The sequence below is a fragment of the Ovis canadensis genome, chromosome 8, assembly GCF_042477335.2.
Source record: "Ovis canadensis isolate MfBH-ARS-UI-01 breed Bighorn chromosome 8, ARS-UI_OviCan_v2, whole genome shotgun sequence".
Classification (NCBI taxonomy): domain Eukaryota; kingdom Metazoa; phylum Chordata; class Mammalia; order Artiodactyla; family Bovidae; genus Ovis; species Ovis canadensis.
The window spans coordinates 26,542,395-26,558,411 of NC_091252.1; the positions used below are offsets into that span (position 1 = coordinate 26,542,395).

General features: G+C 40.1%; 1 protein-coding gene across 4 annotated transcripts in view; it reads right to left on the reverse strand.

Moving 5' to 3' along the window:
• PKIB (cAMP-dependent protein kinase inhibitor beta) overlaps positions 1-15,429 on the reverse strand; it is a 123,874-nt gene extending 108,445 nt beyond the window's left edge. Inside the window, exon 1 of one of the 4 annotated variants that reach the window (XM_069599124.1) lies at positions 15,254-15,429. The gene's annotated coding sequence lies outside the window, so the exon portion shown is untranslated. The remainder of the gene's footprint in view (positions 1-15,253) is intronic. The other 3 variants (XM_069599123.1, XM_069599121.1, XM_069599122.1) reach the window with 3 other exon arrangements.
• Positions 15,430-16,017: the final 588 nt, after the last annotated feature.

Here is a 16,017-nt window from a genome sequence, read left to right on the forward strand (position 1 = left end):
TATCACTTCTGCAATAACAGACCATCCTAATCAGTGTGTGTGCATATGTATTTGTATTATTTGTAAGAGTAATCTCCCCAGAAAAATTTGACCACAGTAGAATAGAGTTACATCACCACTCCCTTGCTCTGCTAATGCTGCTATTTATACAACTTAAAAACATGCTACCTTTGTTGGACAATCACTTGACATTATATCAAACTGGCCATAAATCAAAATTCTTTCATATTGTTTTAACAGACTCTTCCATTAACCATTTCTTCTCTATCTCCCCTATCTTTTTTTTTTATAGCAACTTAACCTTTATAACATCTTTTTTTTTTAATTTTGAAGCAAAAATATTTCTTTCTCCAATAGCCCTAAATCTACCTGTGGGATAGCTCACAGGATCAGTCTAAACTCCTATATATGTAAGACAGTCCTTCAAACAAACATAATGGTCACAAGTAATAGAGACATACTGGATGCCAGGAAATGTGCTAGGTATTTGACAATCATTCTTTTTAAAAATGTATATAACTCATATATTTACCTAGATACAAAAAAAAACCCATCAAACTAAATTTTTACTCATAGAGAAGAGCACTGATTATATGACTCTCTAGTAAGTAAGTGTTAGTCACTCAGTCGTGCCCGACTCTTTGCGACCCCATAGACTGCAGCCCAGCAGGCTCCTCTGTCCATGAGATTTTCCAGGCAAGGATACTGGAGTTGGTTGCCATTTCCTTCTCCAGGGGATCTTCCCAACCCAGGGCTTGAACCTGGGTCTCCTGCACTGCAGGCAGATTCTTTACCGACTGAGCTACAAGGGAAGCCAAAATTAACTAAAAAGTTAAGTTCAAAGTTTTCATCCCAGCATTTTTAAGATTCTTCACTATATCTCCAATGTACCTCTCCACCCTTATCTTCTTCCAGCCCTCTAAAGTCTACATAGCTCTGTCTCGTTCTTTTCCGTATTTGTGCCTTTGTTCATTCTGGTCTCTCAATCAGGAATGTTTTGCACAGTCATTGAAGTTCTATCATTCCATCAAGGACCATCCCAATTACTCCATTGTCTATGAAGTCTTCCTGAGTAATTTCAAAGTTTATCTTTTTCTTTTTCGAAACACCACAGCACTTTTTGGTTCTTTCATAGCACCTATTACAATCTGCTTCACAGGAAAGGTCTGTACATTATTTTCTCTTACTTCACCCCACCAAACAGATAGAAACCTAAGCCTCTTTAAAAAAGATGGCGTCTCATTCTATTTTGCAATGTATCATTAAACATAGTAGCTGAATCCAGGAAGGTGCTTTTTTAAAAATATATAAATTTATTTATTTCAATTGGAAGCTAATTACTTTACAATATTGTATTGGATTTGCCATACATCAACATGAATCCACCACAAGTGTACACGTGTTCCCCATCCTGAACCCCCCTCCCACTCCCTCCCCGTACCATCTCTCTGGGTCATCTCAGGGCACCAGCCTCAAGCATCCTGTATTATGCTTCGAGCCTGGACTGGCGATTCGTTTCATATATGATATTATACATGTTTCAATGCCATTCTCCCAAATCATCCTGCCCTCTCCCTCTCCCACAGAGTCCAAAAGACTGTTCTATACATCTGTGTCTCTTTTGCTGTCTCACATACAGGGTTATCGTTACCATCTTTCTAAATTCCATATATATGCGCTAGTATACTGTATTGGTGTTTTTCTTTCTGGCTTACTTCACTGTGTATAATAGGCTCCAGTTTCATCCACCTCATTAGAACTGATTCAAATGTATTCTTTTTGATGGCTGAGTAATACTCCCATTGTATATATGTACTATAGCTTTCTTATCCATTCATCTGCTGATGGACATCTAGGTTGCTTCTATGTCCTGGCTATTATAAACAGTGCTGCGATGAACACTGGGGTACACGTGCCTCTTTCAATTTTGGTTTCCTCGGTGTGTATGCCCAAGCAGTGGGATTGCTGGGTCATAAGGCAGTTCTATTTCCAGTTTTTTGAGGAATCTCCACACTGTTCTCCACAGGGGCTGTACTAGTTTGCATTCCCACCAACAGGGTAAGAGAATTCCCTTTTCTCCACACCCTCTCCAGCATTTATTGCTTGTAGACTTTTGGGTCGCAGCCATTCTGACTGGCGTGAAATGGCACCTCATTGTGGTTTTGATTTGCATTTCTCTGATAATGAGTGATGTTGAGCATCTTTTCATGTGTTTGTTAGCCATCTGTATGTCTCAGGAGGGTGCTTTTAAATAGATATTTGTTTATTAGAGTTTAGTTAACTACTCATCTCAGAGATGCATGTACTGAGTTCTGAAATTCATTAAAGAAAGAATATCTTAAGAATATTGAGATTATTAAAGAATAACTTAAAGAATATCTATAACCATCCACAGAAAAGAACCTGAATATTGTTGGGGACATAGAGCACTAAATTATGGAACCACAGACTCTATGGAACAATACAGATACTTTTTCCACTGCATTGATCTCATGATGGAGAACTGAAATTATATTATTCATACTGGTGTAATCATGTTGATAAAAACTGAAATCTCAAGAGCCTTCTTCAGGGTCACATGACTAATTAAAAGCTGAGTTGACCTTCCAACAAAGCTTTTTAATCTCTAGCTGAGTTATTTTTCTCTACTATTATCATCTAAATCATATATTTTCATAAATGTCTGCAGCAAAAAATTAATCTAAGGGAGAAAGATTCTCTTCTTATAGGATATGATTTATCTTCAAGTTATTATTTGTATGGGAAGAATCAAAAATAAATCTCATTAATGATGATTAAAGAGGATTATATTACACAAAATTTCTTTGCACAAATCTCACTTACTTTGCAACTTAACTATGAAGACTACAGTCAAGAATTAGAATATTTAAAAATATCACTGTTCAGTCAAAATAAATGTCATAGAGCCTATACACTAATAATGTTCATGATCTTTACTCACAAGCCAGTCCTACAGATTTAATCAGAGCCTGTTTATGCCTCTGTTTTGTTTTAACCATCTTGTTACCAGTTTAGAGGATAGTAAACATTTTGCTAAACATCCATTTCCCCTTTGAGCCTTTCCTCCTATAGTCACTGCATGTAATTTGTTGTTTCCAAGAATGAAGTTGAGACCCAGACCTGACAAATCAGAGTTCAAATGCCCTGAGCCACAAGGACTGGCTCAGAAGTGGTGTGGGACACAAAGGAGGCAGACAGAAGCCTGCCTCAACAGGCTTATGACATTCTTCCAACCCAGCAAAGGCATAAAGAGTGGGTTCATGATGGAAGCTAGTCCATCTTAGGACTGGTGCAACGCTACTAGGTAAAGACACTTTTTTCTCTTTGAATTTAAACTTGAGAAATTAGGCCTGAAGCTGTCGATAGCAATTTTTCCACCAAGCAGAGCCTGAGAATGAAGCCAAGTTGAAGAAGACGAGAGCCGTGAAGTAGAAGGAAATTGGGTCCTTATAAAATAATCTGAGCTCTAGATCAAGCTGAGATTGAAAGCTGGGTGACATAAATCTGATACAATTCTCCCATTCTCCTTAAGCCAACTTGAAATGGATTTGCTATTATGAACAACTATAACATTTCTAGCTAATTCACTCTGATGTTTTGACTTTCTCAACCCACTTTCTCAACCAATGACCTAGATTGAAAAGGTCATAGAGAATGATAGTGAAGAGTAAGAGCTATTACACACTTCAGATGAAGTAACAGCTTATAGTTTAAAAGTGAAGATGAAGATTGCTAATATGTAAAAGAGAATACAAGGAATTTCAAAAATGTGGAGTCTTTAAGTCAAGGACTTAAGCATCAGTTCAGTTCAGTTCAGTCGCTCAGTCATGTCCGACTCTTTGCCACCCCAGGAATCGCAGCACGCCAGGCCTCCCTGTCCATCACCAACTCCCGGAGTTCACTCAGACTCACGTCCATCGAGTCAGTGATGCCATCCAGCCATCTCGTCCTCTGTCGTCCCCTTCTTCTCCTGCCCCCAATCCCTCCCAGCATCAGGGTCTTTTCCAATGAGTCAACTCTTCACATGAGGTGGCCAAAGTACTGGAGCTTCAGCCTTAACGTCAGTCCTTACAATGAACACCCAGGGCTGATCTCCTTTAGGATGGACTGGTTGGATCTCCTTGCAGTCCAAGGGATTCTCAAGAGTCTTCTCCAGCACCACAGTTCAAAAGCATCAATTCTTCAGTGCTCAGCTTTCTTCACAGTCCAACTCTTACATCCATACATGACCAATGGAAAAACCATAGCCTTGACTAGACAGATCTTTGTTGGCAAAGTAATGTCTCTGCTTTTTAATATGCTATCTAGGTTGCATAGCTTCCTGGAAAACTACTCAGTCCCAGGAAAACCAGGGTAGTGGCCATGCTATTTGGGAGTAGAGAAGTGAAGTGAAGTTGCTCAGTCATGTCTGACTCTTTGCAACTCCATGGACTGTAACCTACCAGGCTCCTTCATCCATGGGATTTTCCAGGCAAGGGTACTGGAGTGGGGTGCCATTTCCTTCTCCAGGGGATCTTCCCAACCCAGGTCTCCTGCATTTCAGGCAGACGCTTTACTATCTTGAGCCACCAGGGACTATAGAGATTCCTGCAATGATCTGCATAAACCAGAAGACAGGTAAGTGGTCATTAAGTCAAAAGCACTCAAGGCAGGTGGTACTGAGGCTTTGACGTTGCTGGAGCTGTAGAGGAAAGTGTGGTAAGCACACAGAATTCTCAGGCTCTCCATTGATTTGTGTTCATTGGAAACATGGAATTCACTGCGAAATATCTTACTCTAAGCCAGCAGAGCACGGAGAGTAAACAGATGGATAAAAATCGGCCATCCCAATGAAGCCAAAAGACAACTGCAGGTGTGACTCTGTAGGGTCACTCAGTCATATCTGACTCTCTGTGACCCCATGGACTGAAGTCCTCCAGGCTTCTCTGTCCATGGGGTTCTCCAGGAACAAATACTGGAGCAGGTTGCTATTTCCTTCTCCAGAGGATTTCCCCAACCCAGGGATCAAACCCACATCTCTTATGTCTCCTGCATTGGCAGAAGGATTCTTTACCACTGTGCCACCTAGGAAGCCCCAGGTGTGACTCTTCAGATTTGTGTAAAAAAACCCAAAACATATATATATATATATATATATATATATATATATATAGAGAGAGAGAGAGAGAGAGAGAGAGAGAGAGAGAGAGATAGGATGCTATGACAAGAGAATTTCTGAATTTGAGATTTTAGGAAGGAAAAATTCATACGATAAGTTCAGGGTGTAACTATAGAAGGGGTTGGGTAAAGACAAGTTTATTGCTTGAGTTGTGACGATCAAAAACTGAAAAGTTGCAGTGTTGGGTGCAGACATGAAGTCACCCAGATTGGGGACAGGAAATGGGTGGGACAAGATGACTGTTCACTAGTTGCTGGAGTGTTCAGTGAAGAAGCAGTTTGAAGTGGTAAATAGTTCACAGGAATGAGCAGTGGTGGTTGACAGTGTAGCCAATTGGCTCAAAGGAACAGGGATGAGTAAAAGAGGGTAGAGAAACAGCAGTCTGGAGGTGGGAAGGTGTATGGAGGGCATGTGACCCACTTCCCTATCCTAGGATTCATGAACTATGGAGTAATCAGCCATCTCCAATAGGAAGGACTCAGGGGGAAGTGGGAGAGTCAAGATTCAGGGCTAGAGCAACACGAGAGGTTGAGAGGAGTTTATTGTGATTGAACAGGTGTTCCAGAGGGCATGATAGAATGATTTTGAAGGGAGAATAAAAGGCAAAGCTTAGGTCAGGGAGAGGCAGCACAAAGCATAATAAAGTTTCAAGGTAGAAGGGAGAAATGAGTAGACAAATGATAAAACAGAGATTTGAAGCATTGGAAAATTATGCTTCACAAGGCTAACAAAATTACATGCTTCAAAACTGGTAACACAGACTACAGGAACCAGAGACTGTAGGAAGAGCTAGCAGCTATGATGTGAGACATGGAATTCCTTTCCTTCCTGGGGTGAGGTGCTGAGTGACAGATGTGGATCGAGGCAGGTTAGGGAGGCAATGGAAGGGCCTGCAGTCACGTGTAGGAATGGTGGCCAGGAAGGCAGGTGGGAAGAAATTCTGTGGGACTTCAGGGTGAAGGGACAGTTGCCACAAACGTGGACTCCAAGCAGGTGCAGGGGCATAGGATGTTATTTCAAACCAGTTACAGAACAAATAAGTTGGAGGCAAGATTAGTGATTAAACGTAACAACAATAAAATTACATTACCTACTTCATTCCTTACTAAAACAACTTCCAAAGGGTTGAAACTTTTTAAAAAAGATGTCAGAGGTACTATTAAAAATGTAGATGAATATGTTTAAAGTGAGAAAGTCCTCCTTATAAACTATGAGAGAAGAAATTGATAGCTTTCACATCCATAAAATTTAAGTATTTTGCAAAGCAAAGCTCCCTATATAGTTAATGGCAAACAACAGAAATTGATTTTAAAAACTGTTATTTAAAATGTAACGGACATACAAAGAGTTAATATCCTTATGAATTAAAAGTTCTTGAAACAAACAAAAGAGAATTAAAATAAGTGAAGAACACAAAAAGTAATTCATACAAATAAAGCCAAAATACCCAATAAACATACTATCTAAAAATATTTAGCCACATTAGCAAAGAAATACAAATATGAGCTATCTTTCCCTACTAAATTTCTAAATTAAAAATTTTTGAAACAGTACTAGTACTTTGGTAAAAATTTTCAGTATAAATGGCAACAGGCTTCCTGGAAAGATATTCTGCAAAATGTTTTAAAAAATGGTTAAAAAGTGACTATCCATTGATTTATCAACTCCATGTCTAGAAATTTATTCAGAGAAATTAATAAGATAGCTGTGTACAGTATATAAAGATCACAAATACAGTTATCTACTATGGTATTATTTACAAAAACAAACTTGGAAACATTCTGCACATTTACCAATAGGGATTAGTTAAAATTTTAATAGATCAGTATGTAGCCATTAAAAAAGATGATTTATTGCCTTGAAAAGATATAGTAGGATGATATATTCAGGGCATATGATATACTACTTTTGTTTTTTAAGATATATACACAGGCAAAGAATTTTATAATTAACCCTGGAAATACAGGTGGACGTTATTTTCCTCTTAGTTTTGAAAGTTTCTGATTTTCACTGAAGTGTATATTATATCAAAAACACAACTGCAAAGTTTTAAAGTTTAAAACTTAGTGGTATTTTAAGTGGCAAACATTACCAGCCTAGAAAATCACATGTGGAATAAACCATTATAAGGTAACAACGGAGAGTTGATAAAAAGGATGAGATTGAAAGGAAAAAAAAAAAAAAAACGCTTGATTATACTTTCATGTCTGTGATCCTTGGTGAAGAATTTACAACGGTAAGCACAGACTGTCCTTGGGAAAACAGAATTCTACATTTGAACATTGCTAATATTTAAAGCCACACATTTTAAAGATTTGTGTTTTTATTTTTGTCTTACTTGTTTTGGGGCATAGGGTGCAGCAAAATTAAAATGGCGCCTAACTGAGATATTCCGTTTCATCCCTTTAAGAGCTGAAATTTTATCTAGCCAAAAACTATGTCATGGGTCACTCCGCATAATCAGAAAAAAATGTTATTTTTTAAAATTATTCTTTCTACTCATTTTTATTCTGATAATAGTAATTTTAGAAGAAAAAATAGGATAAAAACTGTATACCATTATTACATTCATAAAAAAAACATATCTTTGCAAAGGTACAAAGACTGGAAGGCATTTAATACTAAAGCAACTATGCCTGAATATTAGAATTGAAATTGTAAAATCTTTAAGTGTTCTTAATAGTGTGATGGTTTGATGACAAAAATATCTGAAAGAAAAGAGTTAATCAATAAAGTGAACCTTAAACAATCCTTTTGCAAGATAATTTGAAATGTCCTTATAACTTAAACTGCTGTCCTTAGATACAATTGTATTTCATTAGTCCATATTTTAAGTGGATTACACTGAGACAAAACCCACAAAGTGAAGAACTTAACCAATTCAGTATTAAGACCAATAATAATTACTGACAAGTAATATGAAACGTTTTCCAAAAATTAGGTAAATTAAGATACTTTTTTAAAAGAGTTGGTAAACACGAACATCTACGAGTTTAAAAAATTCTTTGTTTCCTCCCATTTTACAGTCACACCTGAAGTTTGTTTCCTTTCAAAGCATTCAAACCTAGAATCCAAACATGGACTCCTCAGAGTTGAAACAACTGTGCTGGGTTTTACTTGAAGTTTAATATCCTTCGGCCAAAAAACACAAACACCTCAGGGAGCTGACCCAGATCTACCATGTGAGGAAATTATTCCTCACTTTCCCTGAAAACATTCTTCTACCCTCCCTGAGCCAAACAGATAAAAACTATGACCTTCCCCCATGTTGCAGACTGGTCCCATTTTCACACTGTCAAACCCACGTGGCACGAATGAATGGGAAACCTGAATGACCTTGTTTAGATCTATACTTGGGTTGAAAGCAGAGGACTCTGACTATGTCAGGACACAGCAGATGCCCTGCCCAAGTTATCATATTGCTTATTTTGTAACCATCTTTACAACTGATGCTGAAGATGGGCACAGCTCAAGTGGCCAGCAATCCAAAATGCAGTTATCAGCAAGGTTGGCTTCTTCTTGGGAACTCAGGAGAATCTGTTCCATGCCTCTTTCCCAGCTTTTGGTGGTGGCTGGTAAATCTAGGAATCTCTTGAAGTCACACAGCTCTTATTTCTGCTTCCATTGCCACATGTGTGCCTCTATGAGTCTCTGCCTCTGTGTCTCTTCTCTTCTTATCAGGATACCAGTCATACTGGGTTAAGGGCACATCTTACTCCTGTATGACATCATATTAGGCAATTACAACTGCAATGGCCCTATTTCTAAATAAGGTCTCATTCCAGGAAGCACATGAATTATCAGACCTTATCCAACCCAGGAAACCCACCAACTATGTCCTCATTCTTCTACTGCCATTTTTGTAAATAGTGCTAGCCCTCAACCTCAAGCCAGGTGCTGAAAAGCACCCTTCATTTCCACTTCCCCTTCACTTCACATCCCAATTATCATCAAGCCTAATCACTTTCCACTCCTAATATTTCTAGACTATGATACTCCTGTGTATCCCTAAATTCTTCATCACTAATCCATGATTCACTCTCTAGCATCTCTTGCTTGGGCTATAACAGTCTGTCCAATATTCCTCAAATCCAATCTTCTCCGAGCTGCAAGAGTACATATAGATAAATCCATAGAGGTTCATGGTATGTTAGAAAGATGCAGAGTTGCTTTTTGTGTTTTTCTAAGTTTTCACTCCTGTGAACAGTTCTGCTTCTTTATTGCAATGAACACAATTATAACAGACATCCTTCTTCAGGGACACAGAGACTGAGAGGCAGAGTGGTTTCTGTGCTAGACCTTGGCATTTGTAACATCTTCTGACTTGATAGATTCTTTACAAACTTTCAGAATGCAACAAAATCCATTATATCTGTAGTCTGGATTGTTATTAGACTCTATTAGATTTGGGAAAGATAGACAAGAGGGTCTTATTTCAGTGTTTTGAAATTTAATATTATATCTGGCTCCAGAAGCCCCATGATAGAAGTACTTATTCTCATTTTTAATAAACAAAAATAACAAATGAATGTAACTACATGACTTAAAGGTTATCCTTAATTACACACACACACACACACACACACACACACTATATATAGTAATTTCAAGATGAGTATTTTCTTCTGAGACATATTAACCCAGCCCATAAAAATTAGTCTAGAAGTAAATCACTTCAGAGTCATTTAATATAAGCATGTTTGGGAAGACTGCTTAACTCTTTCTTATCTTCCATGAATTTATTCCTGAAACTATCATACTGAACCTCAGTTTCTCCCTTTCCTTCACCCAACAAGTGAAAACTTGCAGTTACCCATGCTGATTTCTGGAGATCCCTGGTAGCTCAGATGGTAAAGAATCTACCTGCAATGCAGAAGATCAGGGTTCTGTCCCTGAGTGGGGAAGATTCCCTGGAGAAGAGAATGACCACCCACTCTAGTATTCTTGCCTGGAGAATTCCACGGACAGAGGAGCCTGGCAAGCTACAGTCCATGGGGTCGCAAACAGTCGAACACGACTGAGCGACTAACACACACACACACGCTGATTTCCACACTCCCAAAGGCCATTCATTCCTTTTCATCAGCACAGCAGAATTTAGGGCTTAGCTGGAAATAGTTAACTCTAAGGAGGGAGAATCCAAGATGTAGAGGAAGGCATTTAGCTCCATTTACACCGTCTATGAAAGCTTCTGCTGCTGCTCCCCAAACAACTGTTCAAGCCATGCTGGCTCCAGACCACTGCTACTCCGTAATCTTCAAGGGTCTCTATTCCGCTGGCCCGCTTTTCAGTCTGAGAAATCCTATTCTAACTAATGCAAGATTCTAGATGAGATTATTTCCTTCTATTCAGAAACATATACAAATCTGAACTGTTTTATTCTTAAATAGACAGCTATGAACTTCTTTTCCAATAAGCACCCAACTCTTGGGCATCATCATTTGTTAGGAATTGGAGTTATTAGAAAACATAAATTCACTTTGATTTACAGTTGCTTCAGTTGTGTCCAACTCTGTATGGACGGTAGCCCATACGGCTCCTCTGTCCCTGGGATTTTTTAGGCAAGAACACTGGAGTGGACTGCCATGCCCTCCTCCAGGGTATCTTCCCAGGGATCAAACCCATGTTGCTTAAGGTCTCCAGCATTGGCAGGCGGGTTCTTTACCACTAGCGCCACCTGGGAAGCCCGTATAAGTCCATAGCGTGCTTTATACCTGGACAGATGCATAAAACCATTATTTGCCATTGAGCCCAAGAATAAAAAATATATCCCATTTGAGTATGAAGTAGATTACCTATTTGATTTCTCAAAGTCAACTGTACTTCCAATAAAAAGATAAACAGTAATAATAATCACTTTTGGTTTTCTGCCTATGTTCAAGTGTTCTCTTTATATAATATCACTAACTGATAATGACTTATAAAAAGTATATCAAGGATCTGTGCTCAGTCACTCAATCGTGTCCAACTCTGTGAGACCCCATGGGCTATAGCCCCCCAGGCTCCTCTCTCCGTAGAATTTTCCAGACAAGAATACTGGAGTGGGTGGGTTGCCATTTCCTACCCCAAGGGATCTTCCTGACCCAGGGATCAAACCTGCATCTCTTGCTTCTCCTACACTGGCAGGCAGATTCTTTACCACTGCGCCACCTGGGAATAAAAATTACTGAGACCAACAGAATTCAAAAGAACATGCAGTTTTCCTTCTTTTTTTAAAATTTATTTCTTTTTAATTGAAGGATAATTGCTTTACATTATTGTGTATTAAAGTAATGAAAGATAAACTGGCATTTACCCATAAAAACTTTAAAAAGTATAAGTCAGTGAATAATACTGTGGGATGTCTGGTCAAAGAAAGAAAAGCTAAGGGAGTGTATATTCGGTCATGCGAATAAAAAAGGCAAGAGGAGAAGGGGACGACAGAGGACGAGATGGTTGAATGGCATCACTGACTCAATGGAGATGAGTCTGAGCAAACTCCAGGAGATGGTGAAGGACAGAGAAGCCTGGCATGCTTGCAGTCCATGGGGTCACACAGAGTTGGACACAACTGAGCAATTGAACAACAAAATAAAAAACCCTTGTGAACATTTAAAAACTGAAAAGAATAAAAAGAGCACGTACTAACCACAGGAATTTTAAAATGGGAAAACAGGAGCCCTGGATTTATCCCTAATACATGATTTTTGCATGTCAATCACTTAAACTTGGGCCTTAGATCTCCATATATGATAATAAAATATGTTCAATTAGTACTTAAAAGAATTATGTGGCATCATAGTTATGGAAGCTTATTTTATCACATGATTTATGGGGTGCTTTTTTCTATTTAAAAAGGAATGATATTTTTTGTAACTCAATTAAAAATCTTCTGTTGAAGGAAAGGAAAACCACTGACCTTACTTTCAAGCAATTTAGGTTTGAGTTTTATCAACATCTTAAAACACAATTTTCAAATTGCTCAATTTCCCATCTTCACTGGAGACTGCAGGAAATTTAGTCTTAATTAAGCCTGATTTACCCTCATTTAGCATTAAAAGATACTGGGGGTGGGGAATGAATAGGCAGAGAACAGAGGACTTCTGGGCAGTGAAAATACTCCCTATGACATTACACTCATGGATGTCTGCATCTGCGTGCCCACTCAGTCAGCTTCGACTCTTGGCAATCCCATGGACTATAGCCCACCAGGCTATACATGTCATTATATATTTGTCCAAAGCCACAGAATGTACAACAACAAGAGTGAACCCTAAGGTAAGCCAGGGAATTTGGGGGGGTGATTACCATGTGTCAGTGTAGGCTCACCCACTATAACGAATGTACCACTGTGGTGAGAGATATCCACAATGGAGGCAGCCATACATGTGCGGGGCCAGGGGCTATTTAGGAAATCTCTGTACCTTCCTTTCAGTTTTGCTGTGGATATAAAACAGCTCCAAACCTCGTCTTTAGAAATATTTTATTTCTCAAAAATGTTATACCTTTTTTCAAATTTGCTTGCTGTATTTGAGTTCAACATTTTTAAAATAAGCAAAATGTTTCCTGACCAACCTTCTCTCTCTGTATATATTGAATCATATAAAATCTAGTAAGAAACATTTATTTTTCCAGAATTTTCTACATTTTGTAAATACATAACTTTTACATAAAATTAATTCTATAATGCTCTTAAGAAGTGTGGCTTCCCCGATTGCTCAGTTGATAAAGAATCCGTCTGCAATGCAGGAGACCCCCGGGCTTCCCCTGTGGCTCAGCTGGTAAAGAATCCATCTGCAATGAGGGAGACCTGGGTTCAATCCCTGGGTTGGGAAGATCCCTTGGAAAAGGGAAAGGCTACCCACTCCAATATTCTGGCCTAGAGAATTCCATGGACTGCATAGTCCATGGGGTCGCAGAGTCGGATACGATTGAGTGACTTTCACTTTGCTTCACTTAGAAAGTTAGATATATATTTATCATACAACCCAGCAATTGCACTGCTAAATAACTATCCAAGAGAAATGAACACATCCAAACTCACGAAGCCTTGCATGTGAATGTTCTCAGCATCATGACTCATAATAGCCTCAAACTGAAAACAACCCAAATGTCCAACCACTGGTGAATGGACAGACAAAATGTGGTGGATTCATACAATGGAAAACTTCAGCAATATGATGAGCAAAATGCCAATCCACATTACGACACAGATCTCAAAAACAGTATGTTAAGTGAGAAAAAGCCATAAACAAAAGATCACATATTTTATGATTCCATTTATATAAAATATTCAGAGAAGGCGAATCTATAGAGACTGAAGAAAGATTACTAATTGCCTGAGTCTGAACAGAGATTAATTATAAGTGGGCATGAAGGATCTTATTGGGGTGATTAAAATGTTCTAAAACTGAATTATGGTGATGGTTTTACAACTTGGTAAAATTTCTTTAAAAATCATTGAAGGGGTAAATTTCTAAAAAATCTAAACTTCCAGTTTAAAATTGGCTAAAGAGGAGAGAAAATTATTTAACAAAATTGAAATCTGACATAATTTAAAATATCCTGTATAAGGTATTCCATTAGTCTTTGATATTTTGCTGAAGAAAGTTATGGTGAAGATAAAACTAAGAAGCTCATTACTAAAAACTTTTTGAAAACTTTTTTTCAACACATACTTTACTTCAAAATTAAATCATCTGTTTTTCCAAAACACTGTTTTAGAAATGAACTTCCTTATCATAGTGTCAATAGAGGGGTACTGATCAGCACCTGACAAGTAGGAAAAAAAATGGTTTGCAAAATGCTAGTCTAACAAACCATGATCCAGAACCCATATCACTTACAGAACTTCCTGTGAGCTTTATGACCAGCAGATCTCATTTTAGTAATCCAAATTCTGACCTTCTTGAATATTAAATCAGAGAACAAATTTTTTTGTGTGTAGCAATGTCAATAAGAAGAAGAAAGGCATCTTATGAAGAGACAAAGTGGACAGATGGATCTTGAATCTATGTGTACACAAAGAGAAATGCAATACTCGGCACAGTTCTAATCCATACTTTTTCAGTATTCAAACTATTATTAGTATGAGCGTTTTAGTTTTTAGTTTTTCCAGTTGAATATTTAAGTGGTCATCAGCACTGAATCTCCATTTTAGAGTCCTGCACAGACTCGGACTAAAAATTCCACCTGCAGGATTTTTTGTTTTGTTTTGGGTTTGTTCTTTTTCCCCAGTGATTCCTCCGTGTCCTGTTTATACCAAGCGCTCTTCCAAAGGAACCGTGTTCATATGCGTTCCCTGGGATGAGCTCTACGAAGATGAAACTGACCGGTTCATCTGAGCCTCGCTCGGCAGGGACTTGGCAGTCCGGAGAGCAGGTAAATCAGGGTCATCTCTCCTAGAGGGAACTATCAGGACTTTCCCCAACGAGCTGCTGCACATCAGCAATGACGACCCACGCGCTCATCTCCCGAACCCCTGCGACCACACTGCACTCCTCTCCCTCCCTGGCTGCCGGCCGGTGTCCCAGACTCCGTGAAAATCCAACAGTTGCTGGGAACCCACGAGTTCACTCGATATAATTATTTCCAGGTTTTATCAAAAAATGGATGGAGGCTGATGAGGTGAGGTGACTGGGCTAAAGACAGCTCGACGCGAGCCGAGCCGGCTAGAACACTGCTGACCCCACGGCCGCGAGGGGCTGCCAGGGTCTGGAAAAGCGCAACCCAGGACAAACGACGTGGCACTGCTCGTGCGAGAGGCGAAGGCTCAGCAACTTACGAGACATCACCAATGTCCACCTTCAGGGCAGAATGGGCAAAAAGAGGTGATCAGACCTTCCTGGTTACCCCTGTTGACCTGAGCGCCCCCTTCCACTCTGCAAGGACCTCTGCGTGTTACATGATGTGGTCACTCCGGCCAAAGAGGCATCTGCTTGAATTCCCCCCATGCTCGCGCGGACTGGCCGGAAAATAGGAAAGTTGCTCCTAACGCATCTTTGCTCGCTCAGTCTCCCCTGCCTCCTCAAGTCCTTTTCCCTCCATCTTCGCTCCAGCCACCCCCACTCCACCTCCCCTTCACCATGTACGTACCAGCCGCGCAAAGAGGTGTCCGCCGAGCCTGGGCCGGGTCCCGGCGCTCGGGCTCGCCTGGCCTCTCCGTGGCCGCGAGCTGCGACGCTGACTCTAGCTCGCTGCCGCCTCTACCGTCCACGAGGATGCGACCGCGTCTGAGCGGCTGCGCTGGGGCGCGGGCTGGAGGTGGCGGCGACTGCGGGGGCGGAGAGAGCGGCCGCCGGGACCCGCCCCCAATCGTGGAGCGCGCCTCCCTCCCCTTAAACCCCCGTCCCGACGCCCCGGCCCGGGGTAACCCCGCCGCCAACCGGCTCGCTGGCCGGCGAGACGGTGGGTCTTAGCTTTCGGCGTCCCGGGCAGTGTTGTTTGTTTTTTTTCCCGGCTTGCGCCTTAACAGACAATTAATCATCGATGGTCATCCCAGAGCCCTGGCCTACCACTCTCAGTTCCCCCGGGTGAGTGATAAGGTTCTATTAAGAGTTTACTTGTGACTGAGGGAATTCTCTTTCCTCCCTTCTCCCTGTAGACCCTCCGAAGCATTTGTGGCCCGAAGTGTCTGTCCTAAGGTTGCACTTTAATCATGGCTGTTTGGATAAAGTAGCTATGTGCATGGTTTTCTTACCTGCACCCGAAATGTGGGTCTTCGTGTTTATTACCGCATTATTTTAGCAAATTGAGGAGTCATGTGCAATGTAGACAACTCAGGAGAAAAGAAAAACAGAGATCAGTGTCAATCACGTTCCACTTAAGGTTCTCAAGGAAAATGAAGTCCTTCTAATAAG